We start from the raw sequence: 3,536 nt of genomic DNA, 5'->3' as shown, positions 1-3,536 counted from the left end.
ACAAAACTGGTGTTTGTCTCTGTCTCTCACTCTCCATCTCTCTTTCTCTCTTTCTCCCTCTCCCTCTCTCCAGCTTTAAGATGTGTGTCACCATCTGGTAGATGCCATTTCTCCTGCACCATGTACACGTCATTGTGTAGGAGAAGTGACAACATTTGTTCACAGGAGTGTAAATGAGGAGGTGAGGCGCGGGCGGACAGGGGCACTGCGATGTGGTGAAAGAAGGAAGGGACTTGGCCAGGGTGGATGTGCCCTGGCCTCTGGGCTCCTGCTTTGCCCACACACTTGGGGCGCCCTGGTTCACTCTCGACCCAGTAGCAGGTGTCAAAAGGAGCAATGCAGGCAGCCCCAGCCAACACCTTCCATGTACTTCTCTCCATTTACATCATGGGCATGGAGTTCCCGCAAAGATCTTCAAATATCTAGGCTCTTCTGATTTCTTTAGTCTTAATTAGTCTTCTTGCCAGTGATGTCACTAACTAAATTAGCCTATACATTATCAATATTAATATACATTATTGGAATATAAATATTATTATATTATTGCTATATTATATATTGTTTATATGTTATGTTAATATAGTTGTAATAAAGTAAATTATTAAATATAAATGAGTTAATATAATAATATGAATATAGGCTTCCCTGGTGGCACAGTGGTGGAGAGTCCGCCTGCCAATGCAGGGCATACGGGTTCGTGCCCCCGTCCAGGAAGATGCCACATGCTGCGGAGCAGCTAGGCCCGTGAGCCATGGCCGCTGAGCCTGCGCGTCCGGAGCCTGTGCTCTGCAACGAGAGAGGCCACAACAGTGAGAGGCCCTTGTACCACACACACACACACAAAAATAATAATAATTAAACTCTGAATATATATTACATCTGGGAATCAAGCCTTTGCCTACTGTGTGTTCAGCTCTGCCCACTGAGCCACATTGTTTGCCTGAAAAAATGAAGACTTGAGGGTAAAGTGAAATGTGAGGGGGCGGCGGGCAGAGAAGACCCAACCTGCAATCACAGTGAAGGCTCCACAACCGAATCCCTCAAGTGAAGCACGAAGTGTGTTCTCAAGACCAGCAGGAACCGCACAGTCGTAGTGAGGGGAGTGCATGCTAACCTGCTCTCCCACCCCGTGCGACCCGTCTGGAGTGGGGGGTGAGGAAGTGTCTGCCAGGTATTTCTTCTCTTTCCCTGCTCTCAGTTTCCTCCCCTCCACATGGTCGAATGTGCAGGACAGCTAAGGGCACTTCTAACTTTCCCCGAGTGTGCGTGCTGGCACTGACTGGAGGTTGTAATCGTTTCTCACTTATGTACAGGCAGTGAGTCGGTTTAAGTCATAGTCTGTAAAAAAAGCAATTAGCAGGACTAAATATGTACATAATTTGAGTGCACATATTCCCATACACTCAATCTTCTCTATTTTTATAATGAGAGGTTACTAATTTTTACTTAGATTTTCAAACCTTGGTCACTGGGAAATTTACTAGTTGCCTTTGTTATCAAGATGGCAGACTGACCAACGACTAAATGTAAACAAACCTGCAAAGTAATATGATTTGGTCAAAGCTGCCCAAGTGCTTTAGAAATGTTAGTGTATTACCTTCCAGACCAATGAGAAACTCCAGAAGAAATTCAAATAGAGACCTCATTTTGTTCAGCGAAAAGCTGATAGTAAGAGGTGAGCTGAGGAAGCCGGCTCATCGTGAGTGGTGGGACCAGGCAGTTCAGATATTATGGAGGCGGCTGTGGTGGCAGCTCTGCCACGTCCTCCCCGGGCTGGTCTCTCAGCCCCCAGACAGGCATCTGTTGTCGGTAAACTCAGGGTAGGGTGATCAGCTGATCACTGGCCACTTCTTTAGCATCACACATGAGCAGAACCCTGAGAGCTGGAAGGTGTACACATTAGAGCCTGTGTCACTCAGACTGGAGGTTTGGGTGGATTGCAGTGGCTGGAAGAGCCCCAGCGCCTGCCGCACGTGAGTTCTCACCTGCTGGTTCTCCACTGCACACAGGCTGGCCAAGCGCAGTGTGGGTCCTGGAACAGCTGTGAGGGTCACACATGCTTCAGAGACCCCCCCAACCCGGGGGTCTGGGCAAGGCTTCACCAGGGCTGCATCACAGCTCAACTTTGCCATCTGCCTGATCCTGCTTCCTCCCTGCCCTGCCACAAAGGCTGAGACTTTATACACAGTCCTGCTTGTCCAGATCCATCCCAAACTTTGCCTTCAGAGAAACTAACTCGTGATGGGTGGGAGTAGGAGAGACAATGTGAGAGGGATTTGGGATGCAGCAAGGATGCCCTCGTGGGCCAGGAGGGGCCCCCAGAGTGCCCAGGCTGGGTGGCAGTCCAGGCGCTGGAAGCTCAGTGATGGGACTGCTCCAGCTACTGTTCTCAATGACGCCCCCAGCACAGGGTCCCGCAAGGCTCAAGGTTTCCACGATGAAAAGTAACTCACATATATGAGTGAGCTGCACTAAGACTCTCTCAGTGAGGGAGCCGGTGGATTGATAGAAAGACCACACTGGGCTTTACTGACACAGAGTCAGACACCTTCTAAACAGGCTCTTGAAATAAGAGAAGATGACCTCCATGTAGCTATTTCAGTTCTGCCACGTTTCAAGGATCAGCGGTCAGTAACACATGATGGAAATATAATTTCTCTGCTCAGTTACTGAACTGTCGGAAGCCATCCTGGAGCCATTGCACCATGACAAAGTCATGAAGCAAAGGAAGGCGAAACTGCAAGGCAGCACCGTGCCAGGAGGGTGGACTACAGCTCTGTTGTTACGTTTTATGACAATAAATGTACATATAGGGGCAATTTTGGGGGGATGTTGCCCCACGTGAAAGAAAAATTCCTCTAGGACTCCCCCTCCTGAAACTACCACAGAATGGGAAGTACCCACTAAAGCCCCGGGGAAATGGGTAAAGAATTAAGAGCCTGGAACTAAGGGGATGTTTTTATGGAAAATACCCGCTAGTATGGAGTTATGGCCATCGGCCGCAGTTCCTGATGACATAGGAAATTTATGGTTCTATTATAAAGGAAGATTCATTATAGAAAGCAAATGCCTAGAGCAGAATTGATTGCTAGGATAGGGAGAAAACACTGTCTCAGTTGGAGGAAACAACGAGAAAGGGCATGCAGGGTATATTGTAAATAGTTTCGTGGAACCATTGTAAAAGGTTGCCCATGCAAGAAGAGAAATAGGAACAAGTAGCTCCAACTTTTACAATTAAAATAATCATATAACTGCTTGGCTTGATTACTAAGAAATAACCTGTGATTAATGGAAACTTGGGGAAATATTTTAATAGGACATCTAGAAACTAGGGGATAGTTTTTTGAAAAAAAATCTTTATAGAACATTTTGAGGTTTGATTGTGCTAAGATTATTTGGTCACGTACCTGGTAATGTAATCAACTACAATATATAAACCTGTGATTGTAAACAATAAAGGAGAGAGAAACATGCGATACTGATACTTTAAGAGTGTAATAGATTTATTTCCTTCGCCGACGTTATCCATCCCTTGG

Source organism: Mesoplodon mirus (genome assembly GCF_964341445.2).
Source record: "Mesoplodon mirus genome assembly, contig: HAP1_SCAFFOLD_1516, whole genome shotgun sequence".
NCBI classification, from domain to species: Eukaryota; Metazoa; Chordata; class Mammalia; order Artiodactyla; family Ziphiidae; genus Mesoplodon; species Mesoplodon mirus.
The sequence above is the reverse complement of the archived record's forward strand: the minus strand, read 5'-3'. Positions refer to the sequence as shown.